Genomic DNA, 13,500 nt, shown 5'->3' on the forward strand with positions numbered 1-13,500 from the left:
GATACTAGCCTACAAAAAAAAAAAAAATTATGAATGAAACCCTAAATAATCAATATAAACTGCTCCTTCAAAACACAGGATTTCTCTAAAAAAGGACCACTTGAAATATAACGCCAGATGCGACCGAACACTTTATGTATTGATTTCTTTTCAGCACCCCTGACACCCACCCTGTATATATATATATATATATATATATATATATATATATATATATATATATATATATATATATATATGCTAGCCGATTTACCCGAGCTTTTCTACGGATATATTTGTATTACACAACACTAATTGGCATTCTTTTAATATTTATGTAATTACAGGTTCGAAACCAAAACTTCTGGGTAAACAACATTTCTTGTACCACTGGTAAAAATGTAAACGAACGTTCTACATTACGTAGAAAAAAAAACTGTACAGGTCCGTTTTCAATGTAAATTAGGATTTTTGCGGATAAACTATGCTTGGTTGTGCATGTAAAAAGTACCCAATTTTTTAATAAAGGAAGGACTTTCACATAAAAATTTAATAAACAAAAGATACGGCAAAAATTGAATTACACTTGTAAATCATATCTAAAAAATAGCACGGTTCGTAAACTGCAGAAGTACTAAACAGATAAAAACACCCGCATTTTTGTACTTCTGCAATTATTTTTCTTTGAGTGACGCTGAGACAAAGCGACACCCCTCCCCCCGAAAAAAACCCATAATTACGTCGAAACTCCCCCACACAAATATATATTATCAACTTAATCAATTACCCAGACAGGAAAACATAAGATCTTTCTCCAAAGAAAATCGAAGAAAAAAAAGTGAAAAAAAAAACAAAAAAAAAAAAACGCGTAGGAATATATCTGATATAAAAAGCATTACCTTACCTTGTTTCTTTTTCAAAGTATTATGAAAACGATAATAAAATTCAGAAAGTCAAGTGAATAGTTGGAAAGTGATTTTAAAATCGTGTGTAGGAAATAAATTTTAACCTTTTGGTAAACTTGCTCACACCTTACAATGAATCGACATTTATAGCCGATACTTTAATAGAGGGCTAACGATTTAACATATTTCGTCGAAAAATAAAATCATCCTTAGCCTAATTATTTTTTTTTTTTTATCAATATTTGTAACTTTTACATTTATAGAAAATAAATAATTAAAAAAAAACATTTTATCACCATATCTCTCGATTTGGTTAAAAACTATATCCGTTCATAACCGGAAGTGAAATATCAGTGAAAATTACTTAAAATATGCCAGTTTAGCAAATAGTACAAAATAACTTGAATTAAAATAATTTAAATAAATTAACTTTAAATAATACTCTTAAATAGAACAATTACATCAATTACATTACTATAATCAGTAATTTTAATTGAGCGAATTATTTAAAAAGATTTTCTTTAATATAATATACAAATTAGATTAGTTCTATTATGTACATTGCCTTCAATATAGTGTATATATATTGATCGTGATGCTATTTTTTTATATAGAAAATCTTATAGTAAATAAAATTTATATAGATAACCGTTTTCAGCAGGAAGTTTTGTATATATAAAACAAACAAACAAACAGACAGGATTACGGATTTATATATATAATAGATATATATATCTTCTATAATATAAAGCTGAACGTCTGTGTGTGTATCTGGTCGCGAATAGGCTCCTATATGGTTGATTATTATAGAAAACTGATTACATATAATGATAGAAGATGTATCGAGACACAGGAATGGGTATGTTTGATCTGGCATAATGATGATCCATTAAAATTGTGGGGTCAGCGTACGCGCCTGGTCCACAAAGTATGGAAATAAAACATTTTAAAATTAAAAAAAAAAACGTTTACAAGTGTTTTTGACATAGATGTACATAATAATATTTTTATAGGTATATTTTAAATTAAATAGGGATGGTATAATAAAATTGTGGCGTCTGCGTTCGCGCCCGGGGTCCATAGAATGGAAATAGGCACAAACTTTAATAAAGACTTTTAATATCTATCTGCGTAAGTATACTTTAATAATTATGTTTCAGTTTGAAGAAGTATGGTATAATAAAATTATGTGGTGTTCGTTCGCACCTGACCTCCATAGAATGGAAATATGTCACAAAGTGTAACAAGTTTTTTAATATAGATCCACAGAATATTGCGATAAGTGTTTCAGTGTGAACAGGTATGGTATAATAAATTATGGGGTTTATCTATTTTATTTTTACTTTCATCATATTTTGCTTTGGTTTTGATACCCCCAAATTCGAAGCTATCTCTTTACAAACCTTCCTTTTCATAACCTCTCATACTTTCATAAATCAGAGACAATTTTCTGTAGGCTGTTTTAGAACCCAGTCAACGACGGGTACTTTTGCTAGTATATATATATATATATATATATATATATATATATATATATATATATATATGATTGTTAAGACGGATGAAATCCGACGATATGAAAAATAGATTGGAGGTGGAAGGGCCTGAACGCTCAACGTTTCGCCCGATTTATGCGGGCTTTTTCAATGACCATCCCTCTTGAAAAAGCTCGCATAAATCGGGCGAAACGTTGAGCGTTCAGGTGCTTCCACCTCCAATCTATATATATGCATATACATATATAGTAATTTATAAAATATATATGGCGATTAAGCTACACTCAATATTCCGCGTTTCATCCACTCTAGGACTCTTTAGGCTTATGTGCGTCAATCGTATAAATATATATAAACTCAATCGTATAAATATATACAAATTCATACTATTAGTCCTAAATCAAAAAAGAGAATAGAAAGAGATAAACAAATTACATCCCTAATCAATAAGTCTAGTGGATGAAACGCGGAATATTCAGTGTAACTTAATCGCCATATATATTTTATAAATTACTAACTTGCTCTACCTACGTATTGAGCACTTTTGAAGTAAATACTTAAAGTTTACGCACAAATCTAGACTGATGTATATTAATTTTATGTGAGTAAATGAAGTAGTTATATATATATATGTATTTGTGTGTGTATGTGTGTGTGTATGTGGTGTGTGTGCGTGTGTGTGTGCTTAATTTTACTCCAATATGGAGCTCCTCGATCTATTATTTGTTGAATTTATCTGGAAAGTATTTAATTAAATTTATTTAATATGATGACGGCTTGAACATGAAGATAATATTATTTTTAGTCGGCGATATTAAATTATCTATCCATCGGACTGTCACCGATTCTACCGTCATAAACAACGTTTCAAGTTAAATTTAGACTGTTTCAAACTGATATAAATGCTTTCACACTAAAATAATGCATTTGTGAAAAAAAAACAATCTTTTTACCATAAAATAGTTGATGGTTTTACAGGAATAAAGAGGAAATTCCATTTTTACACGATATTTAATTTTCATAAAAAATATTTTTTTCAGCTAATGTTGATAAGTTAAAATTAAAAAAAAAAATACACGAAAAAGATTGTATGACGGTTTTGTAATTATGACTTAGTGCAGGAGAGGTTTGCTGTTGTAAATTCAAAATAGCAGCGTTTAGATTAGATAATTCAATATCGGCTATTCATCTATTATGACGAACGTCAATGTTCGTTATATAATTATCACTTGTATTTTTATGCATTTTATGCATTTTTATGCATTTTATGCATTTTTATGCATTTTATGCATGTGTTTATTATTTTCCTTCATTTCGTTAAGTTTTATGAGTTCATTAGTTTCATTGGACGAAATATTTATTTATTTTATTTATCATACGTTCGCCATTTTCATGTCAATGTAGACATTATAGCGTGGAAAATATCCCGCTTAACTTGCTGTGTCCATCTATGTATTAATTTCAAATAAATCTACAGGCTCTAATTGCTAAATATCGAGCTTTTTATTTGTGATTGAAAATAGGTTCCTGTAAGAATCTATCTGATATATACATATATAAATATATTTCATATTATCACATTTTCTCTCTCTTTATGAAAAAGAGAGAAAGAGAGAGAGAGAGAGATAGAGAGCATGAGATAGCCTACGCACGCGCGCATCTGAGAAACTAAGCTTATAAGCAGTCGCCCTCTGCAATTTTTTTTATGCATTTTTTATTTTGCCCTGAAAATCATACACTGTTTAAAAAATATGATTCATTGTATGACTCAAAATCAACACTACCTTGGAACAGCTGTAAATAAATATAATACCTTATGCCTTTTTTTGGAATATGATTTGAAAATGATTTTAATCGGCCAAATATCTACAAGGTGTCTCAAAAATGTAAAAATGTACTCATACTTCAAATGGCGATAAAATATTAAATAGAACAGCTTCGAATAGAGAAGACTAATGTAATTGAAAAATTATGTTCGCAAAATCGATGGCCATTATTGTACAGCAACGCTCATAACGGTTAAAGTGTGAGTACATTTTTAGACATGCTGTAAATGTGCGCATGTCTGCTTGCATGTGTACGTATTTAAAGAGAAATAAATTATGTCCGAAAGCGCCGTTCCTAATCGAAACTGGCGAGGGGGTTTTATTCTCTGCAGTTGACTAAAGTATGTTGTTTTTATCTTTTTATCTTTTCATTTTATTTGACAAATGGTTCTCATCGAAAGTGCGAATCGTTAATCGTTCTATTTTTTTCACCATTTTTAAAATTTTAGATTTATTTTATTTTATTTTTATTAGATTTTGAAACGTCTATTTGTTCACATAAACTGATCTTTTTTTTTAGATCATTCATTTTCCTTGATATTTCTGATGATTTAATAATTTGATTCCATTTTATTTAAGTTTTGTGTACTTTATTACGCTCTCCTTTTTGCCTCATTTTTTTCTTCTTGTTTATTTTAATGTTTTTCTTTCCCTATTTCTCTATCTTTTTTTCTCATTCAAATCAGTATTTTTCCCATGTTTTCGTTGTTTTCTTTGCTCGGTATCTTCTCTTTCTCTTTGTTTTCCCAATTCCTTATTTCGTTGTATTTTTTTTTTGTTTTCTTCTCCCTTTCTTCCTTGTTATTTTCTTCCTTTCAATATTTTTTTCTCATCTCCATTAAGATTTTTCTCTTACTTTATTCGATTTTTTCCTTCTCTATTTTTTTCATTTTTTTCGTGTTCATTCATTCTATATTTTTCTTTTATTTTCTTTCTTTTTTTCTAATTTTTTCTCGTTTCCCACTTTTGCTTTTTTTCACTCTTTCTCACCAAGTTTTTTTTCTTTTTTCATTTCCTTCTTTTTCATTTCTGTTAGTATTTCTCTCTTCATTCGTTTCCATCGAATACGTATTTTTTCTTTCTTTCTTTCCTCTGTATTTTCTACCTTTCTTCCTCCCACCAATCTGTATGTTTCTCTTTCTCCCGTTCTTATTCAACAATTTTTTCTTTCTATACTGACACCTTTCTTTTCTTCCCACAACCAGTATTTCTTCTTTTTCTTTTTTTTATTTATCTAATCAGCATTTTCATTTTCACTGTTTTTTTTTTTTAAATATTTTTCTAATATTTTTCCTTTTTTCCTTACTAGCAGTTCAACCCGGCTTTGCTAAAAAAATTGATTAAAAGCTTACTGCATATTTGAATACCTTTTTTGTAAAATTTCAAATGTTTAGACCCAAAGTTGGCTGAATAGTTTGCTAGAGACCGCAAAGGTAAAATCTTTTGAACTTTGACCCCTTGGTTGCCACATTCTCGGCCAAAAACCAAGTAAAAAGCTTGTCCTATGTCTGAATACACTTTATGTAAAATTTAAATCATTTAGACAAAAAATTAGCTGGGTAATTTGGTAAAGACCGCAGAGGTCAACTTCTTTTTAATTTTGACCCAAATTTGACCTCTTAACGTTTACTGTCTTGAGCTCAAATAAAATTAAAAAGTCCATGTCCAAATAACCTACATTTCAAATTTCAAGTTTTTAGACCTAAAATTGGCGGAAGAGTTTGGTAGAGTTCTCCAAAATCAAATCATTGAACCATAACCCTCGACAGCCAAATTTCTGGTCGAAAACCGATTAAAAACATATTTCCAAATCTCAAACCCCCTTATGCCAAATCTCAAGTCTGTAGACTGAGAATTGTCAGAGTAGTTTGGTAGGGAAATGTACGCACACAGACACACAAACACAGAAACACAGACAGACAATTTCAGTTTTATATATATATATATATATATATATATATATATATATATATATATATATATATATATTTCTTCCAGTAATCAGTATATACTTTCTTTCTATGTTACTCCAATCAGTGTTTTTCTTCTTTTTTTTTTTCTTATCAGTATTTTTGTCATCTTCTTTCTTTAGTTCTTGTCTTTCTACTCTAATAAACAGTTCGGTCTTTTTCTTCCTAAGCAAACTCCGTTGTTAATAACCCGAACATTACGGTACGATCGGCACGTATTACATTGCATCGCCATTATTAAACGAAAGCACTTCATAAGAGTATCGACCTTACCATGATTTATTATTATTAGTAGGATCAATCTCTGGATGTTTTTAGTTGATTTTTTCCTTGAACAACAGGTCAATTCCTTTGACTTTAGACATTCAAGCTGTATTAACACTATCGCCGTTCCTAACAGGCAAGCCTTTTGCAAAATTGGACAAGAAATTGTCTTGTCAATCTGATTAAGCCGTTTATGGTGGCTTTTTGTTATGGTCCCAAGCGTTTCAATTACAATGGGAATCACCTTGGCTTTCTTATAGTTATAGGTGTTGGCACTGCATCATCATCATCATCATCATCATCATCATCATCATCATCATCATCATCATTATTTTTATTTTTATTTATTTTTTTTTATAGCAGTCTCAACTTTCTGATGCTTTTATTTATTTATTTTTCCGCCTTGGTTTAGACATTCAGGCTATAGTTAACACTTTCGCTGTTCCCAACAGGCAAACCTTTCGTAAAATTGAAAAAGAAATTGTATTGCCAATCTGATTAAGCCATTTATGGTGGCTTTTTGTCATAGTCCCAACGCGTTCTAATTAGAATAGGAATCATCTTGACTTCTTTATATTTCCAGCGTCCAACTAATTCCCCTTTCAGATCTTGGTATTTTTTTTTGTTCTTCGTGTTGCACTCTGGTATCGAAAGGACAGAGAACGCCAATGATTGAGCAAGTTATTTGATTATTTAGTAAATTATTATTGGCACACAAGGAGCTTTCACACAGGTCATCAAGGATCTCTCCTCGGAGACAAACTTTGGTGTTCCCTGGAAGCTGAGTGACAACAACTCTTCCCAGATTTCCAGTTTTTTCCACCTCTTTTGATAAAATTCGTTAATGACTTTGTGTTATCGTGACAGCCGTTTATCATTGCTTTCTCGTTGACAGCGGCCATTGGTCTCCACTGGAATTGGAGTGGCAATAAGTCTCCCCAAGTTCCGAGTTCTCTTCGCACTTGTCCAGCGGAGGTCTGGTGAGCGCTCTCTCATCGGTCTTTCCATCCTCCTTGAGCCTTCTCAATTATTTGACATCACTCTTTTAGGGGGGGGGGCGGTCATGGGGCAATGATAGGGGTGGGGGATAGAGGATTAATGGATACGCAGCTTCAATCTTCTTGATTCCATGTAACGCTTCTTCAAATTTTGCCTCTGCAGCAGTTTGTCAGGCCTGCGCATGTGACTCATATGTATAAGTTTCCACATTCAACGGTTGTTCTTAATATTTCAGCTGTTTTCATTATTGTTGTTCATTTTATCTTTCTAGCTATACTTCTGATTCCAATTGCTCACATTCTTTTTTCAAAGTTTTTCGGAATTTTTTCCTAGTGCTCCTACTATTATAGTTATTATCTTGATTTTTTTCATAATCCATATCCCTTTCAGTTCTCTATCTAGCTCTGTGTATTTGTTCCGTTTCTCCTTTTTTTTTAGCTGTGGTCAGCTGGGACGCCAAAGTCTACGATTTGATAGGACTTTTCTTTCTTATTAATTATTACGACATCCAGTCTCCTTGTTTGAACGGGTTTATCTGTTTGTATGTCCATGTGCCATAGGATTTTATGATTATCCTTTTCAAGTACTGTTGCTGACTTATGTCCGTACTATTTGTCTGTGCGTTCGAAATACAGTTGTTTGAATAGTTACTAATGTACTGCTCTTCCACTTGGTCATGTCTGTTCTTGTATTCCTTTTCGGTCAGTTTGCTGTATTCGCTTATTATATGGTTTATCGTCTCGTCACCTTGTTCACAGAGTCTGCATTTGCTGTTTTCTTGTGTTTTGTCGATTTTTGCTTTGGTGTGGCTGTTTCTTATCGAGTTATCTTGTGCTGCAGTTATTAGGGATTTAGTTTTCCGGTTTATGTGTCCGTTATGCATCACTGTCCAAGTGTTTTCGTTATTCTCATCTTTTGTCATTCTTATGAATCGTCCGTGTAGTTGTTTCTCTTCCCATTTTTTCTCGTCTTATCTTTTGTCTCTGTGCTTTCTGTTTTGTTGATTTTTAAGTGTCTCCAGCTGCTATAATTATCCTTTCAGTGTTCTGCATTATGTATTTTTCTAGTTCTTTTTTGGTGTCATTCACACGGTCTTCTATACAAACCGGTCCCCTCCTGCTGTCTATCTTGTCCACATAGAGTCGGCGAACATCGTTCTTTTGAGTCTAGTGCATTGTTATGAGTTTCCTGGTCTTCTGATCAAACTGCCTCAGTTTTTCTTTAGTCCATCCTGTAAACGGTTCAGAGTATCGTGCCCATGTATTTATACCGTTTATTACGTTTCTGCTATATAATTTAGTTTCCAGGAGTTTTCTTGTTCTCCTGAGGTATTCGTTTCCAATTCTCTTTTTCATTTCTGTTGCTTTAATGGCGTCTGTTTCTAGAATTCCCAAGTATTTATAGACGCTTTGTTACCCTAGTTCTCTCATCTCCATTTGGTTGGGTAGTTCCATGCCTTCTGCCATCTCCAATTTCCTATTTCTTATAACTAGTATAACTAGTAGTGCGCACTTTTCCATACCAAACACCATTTGGATATCCTGGCTGAAGATCCTGATAGTGTTTATTAGTGTCTCTAGTTCCTTTTCAGTCCTTGCAAAAAGTTTCATCCATATACATTAGGTGGTTAATTCTTCCTTCTGTATTAGAAAACTTGTATCCGGCTTTGCACTTTCTCAGTATATTGTTCAGGAACATCATGACTATGATGAACAGTAGTGGCGATAGTGAATCTCTTTGGAAGATGCTTCTTTGTATGTTAATTTCTGTTACGTGTTGTCCATCAGATGTCAGTTCCAGTCTCCATGTTCTCATTGCATTTTCAAGCACGTTGATGATCCTGCTTGGTATTTTATACATTTTGAAGCATTCTATTATCCATGCTTGGGGGATCCTGTCGTACGCTTTTTTGTAGTCGATCCGTGCCGTAGCTACATTCATTCTCATTTTTACCTCCTTCAGGATCGTTTGATCTATATATAGCAGATCATTTCTTCGTCTTTTTCCTTTTTTGCATCCCTTCTGTTCCTCGGGAAGAAGTCCACGATTATTCAAGGAGTCGTAGATTTGTTCCCTCAATTGTGATGTTAGTATTTTTCGCATAGTGAATAAGCACGTGATAGGCTTATAGTTATTGGGGCGCTTCTTTCTCTGCGTCCTTCTGTATCAGTGTGGTTCTACCGTTTGTCATCTAATCTGGCACGTTTGTTTCCTGTATAAATCAGATTTTGATCTAGCCTTTCATGTAATGTGAATTTTCTTAACCAGTATACATGTATCCCGTCATGCCATGGTGCTCTCCAAGTTGCTATTTTTTATGGTTTCCTTGCTGATTTCTATTTACTGTTCCTTCTTCGATTTGTTGTGAATCTTCTTTAATATCTTTTAGCCATTCGGAATTTCTATTGTGACACCGTCGCTCTTCCCATATCTTACTCCAGTAGAGTTTTATTTCTGTCATGTTTGGTCGTTCTATTTTTGTTTTTCCTCCGTTCACATTTTGGTAGAATTGGATTTCATTGTTTTCGAATGTCTTGTTTTGCTTACATTGTCCACATTTGTATCTATATCGTCTCAATCTCCTTTCTTTTGCTTCTATTTTTTACATCAGTTCGTCATGTTTCTTGTTTAGTCTCTCTCTATTAGTCGCATTTCTAATTTTCCATCTTATCAACGTCGCTTTTTTCCCCCTGTTTATCGTTTTGGCTTCTTTTTTATGTTTGTTGATTTTGGTTTCTAGCCTCATTTCCAATCCAGGTTTTATTCGGTCCATCTTTTCCCGGACCCTTTTCTGATTCGACCTTCATACTTAGCATCTTGTCGCCTGCGTAAATTAAATTGTTTAAGTCTGTGATTGTATCTGTTGTGATGTGTGGGAGGAGCTTGTTTATCTTCTCTGTTTCTGTTTTTAATTTCTTCTGCTCTTGGTTTCTTAAATATGGGAGCTTTGTTTTTTCCTCATTCATGAAGTGTATTACTTTTCCTATTTCATCTGCTTCATACTCTGTTATCTCTGTTTCATTCTTCACGGTTTCCACGTTTGTAAAGTACGGTCTTTGCAGGTCTTCCACCTGTGGTGTTTCTACATGTAGGGTTATGCTCATTTTCCTTATTTATTTTTCGCTGTATTTCTGTTAGTTCCAATTTTGAGATTATTAACAACAACATTAATAATAATAATAATAATAATAATAATAATAATAATAATAATAATAATAATAATAAGCATCAGCTTTATTATGTTGTTAACCATTAAGACAATTAATCCAAAATACTGAGATTACTTAAAGGAAACGTAAGCAGAAAATCCGTAAATAGAAATCTGAAAATGTTAAGATAATATATATATATATATATATATATATATATATATATATATATATATATATATATATATGACTACATATTATTATATTAGATAATATATATATTGGTTAAGATTATATGTTAAGATAATATATATATATATATATATATATATATGCATATATATATATATAAACCCACCCAATATTTTTGCTGATGAGGAGACTTTGTTTAAAAAAAAACTATATGCTAAATTCATTGTCCATGACTTAATGTCTATCTCAATAAAACGTCGTTTTCGAAACGATCGTACAATTTATTGGCTTTGTTGTATTCCTTCTTATGAAATAGATTTTTAATTTTTAATTTTAATTATAAATTATCAATTATCTTACTATATATATATATACATATACATATATATATATATATATATATATATATATTTGTCATCCACATACAGTACTGTTTCGTTGTATCACAGTTCATCAGTGCGGCTAGACATACACATGCGGAATGAGAAAAATGCCAGGCAATACTGTTAACCACTAGGGGCCCGGTCGGAATATTCATAAATGGATTAATGTTAAACAATGAAAGTTTAACATGGTTAGAATTGAAAATGGCCTTAGAAGACTATTACGGAATAGTCACAGATCCCAACAAGTATATAGTAGAATTAGCTAATATGAGGTGGGGTAGAGGAGAAGGGATTCAAGACTCTATTAAGAGAATATTGCGACTAGCAGAAGGAGCATATAGTTCGATAGATTGTTAAAAACAAATTCTACAATTTTTTTATAGAAGGCCTCAAAAATAAAGAGATAAAAATGACTGTAATGAGGTATGAACCTTCGGATCTTCAAGCAGCTTATGGGAAAGCTTAACAGAAGTGAGATCGAAGATTTGGTTTAACGGAAGCCATGAATACGAAGATGAACCCGTGAAGGTTTGTCATACGAGACAGCGGATTAAAGTCGAAGCCGTGGGTTCAACTAATCCCTCCCCCAAAAAAGAGGATAGATGGAAAAGAGGGAACCGATTAAAGAATAGGGGCCCAGTATATGAAACTAGAGAAAAGGAAAAAGCTAGGCAGGTTATAAGGTGTTTCCATTGTGGTTAAGCGGGTCATATGTGGAAAAATTGTAAACGTTGCAGTCAGGGAAACGGAGGCGTACCGCTCGTGCAACGCCTGATGAACGGAACGAGGGCATACCAACGAACATAATCGGTAACATGGGCGCTGCGTTTCAATTCCGTTGCAATTAAAATAGATAGTAACAATCTTTGGGCTTTAATAGATAATGAGGTTTTTGTAATAAAAGTAGCATTTTAGAACACTTATACAGAGAACTGAGTTACGTAGTAAAACAATTAATTTAAGGACAGCTAATGGATTCCCATTGATTGTGGAAGATATCGCCCGATTAAGGATAAAGATAGGAAGTCAATTGACCCACCATGATTTCTTTGTTGCGAAAAATCTCAATAGGGATATAATACGAGGCCAGGACTGGCAAAATGGGGTGAGGATGTACTTCGACTTAAGGGCGATAAAAATAGGTCAAGAATACATAGGGTTAGAGGAAGATGCTCATATCTCAGCAATAGTAAGGTTAGGAAAAAATAACATTAAAACCTCAGCACCTGCATGCTTGCACGGCTGGTGAGGTATTAAAAATGGACAGGGATTTCTTATTGATATTTCAGTAGAGAACAGCGTAATAAAGACTAAATTGTCTGAAAGTTTTCTGTCTTTTAATTATGACTATCACCAATCAGACGGTTACCTTAAGAAGAGGTTGTAAAATAGCTAGATGTACAGCGGCTGGCAAAATCATGGAGATTACCATACCGAAGAAACGAGATGGTGAGATATCTGAAGGAAACTTGAAAAGAATAAAAGAAATTCAAGTTAGAGATCAATAGGGTGCTGAGGCGGAACAAAAACTTGTTCCTTACGGAAGACAAACACTTGAGCAGTACCGACACGGTAGAGATGCGTATTGATACTGGAACACATGTGTCCATATAGAAATGCCCGTACCGAACACCGTTAAAGCAAAGAAAAGAGAAGTAGAGTCAACAATAGGGGAAATGATGCAGGCTGAAGTAGTCAAACAGTCCGTGGAGTTTTCCGATAGGCTTAGTAGAGAAGAAAGACGGGACTAAGAGGTTCTGTGTAGATTTTAAGGCGTTAAACAGAATAACGAAGAGATATGCCCGAGCGTTACCAGTTAATGACGATATTTTAGCCTCGATTTGGTCAGCAAAATACTTCTCGAATTTAGATTTTAAATCAAAGTACTGGTAGATTAAATTGAATGAGAACGAAAAGAAAAACTACGTTCACGTGCCACATGGGGTTGTTCCACTTTAACGTGATGCCGTTTCGACTTGCGAACGCCCCCTGGGTCTTCCAGGAATTGATGTCTATAGTTTTTAAAGGAAAGGAAGAATTCGCGGTAACATATTTGGATGACATTCTTATATTCTTCAATACAAAGGAAACCCACATAAGACACATAGATAAGGTCTTAGGTAGTTTACGCAAGCACAATCTTATGTTAAATGCTACGAAGTGTGAGTTTTTGGTTGTAAAGAAATACAGTATCTGGGGCTCAAAGTTAGTATGAGGGGTAGACAACCAGACCTGGATAAAGTCAAGTCTATAAAAATGATTTCGAAACAATTAAGAGCTTTCGTCGGTATAACATCGTACTATCAGCGATCTATTTTTTAAAAATCCGACATC

General features: G+C 33.0%; 1 protein-coding gene across 1 annotated transcript in view; it reads right to left on the reverse strand.

Annotated features, from left to right (window-relative positions):
- The window catches only part of LOC145291494 (cholecystokinin receptor-like), a 529,253-nt gene that overhangs the window by 252,829 nt on the left and 262,924 nt on the right, over positions 1-13,500 (reverse strand). The gene's annotated exons all lie outside the window — the stretch shown is intronic.

Source organism: Euprymna scolopes, chromosome 12, assembly GCF_053919585.1.
Source record: "Euprymna scolopes isolate OS-2025 chromosome 12, ASM5391958v1, whole genome shotgun sequence".
NCBI lineage: Eukaryota > Metazoa > Mollusca > Cephalopoda > Sepiida > Sepiolidae > Euprymna > Euprymna scolopes.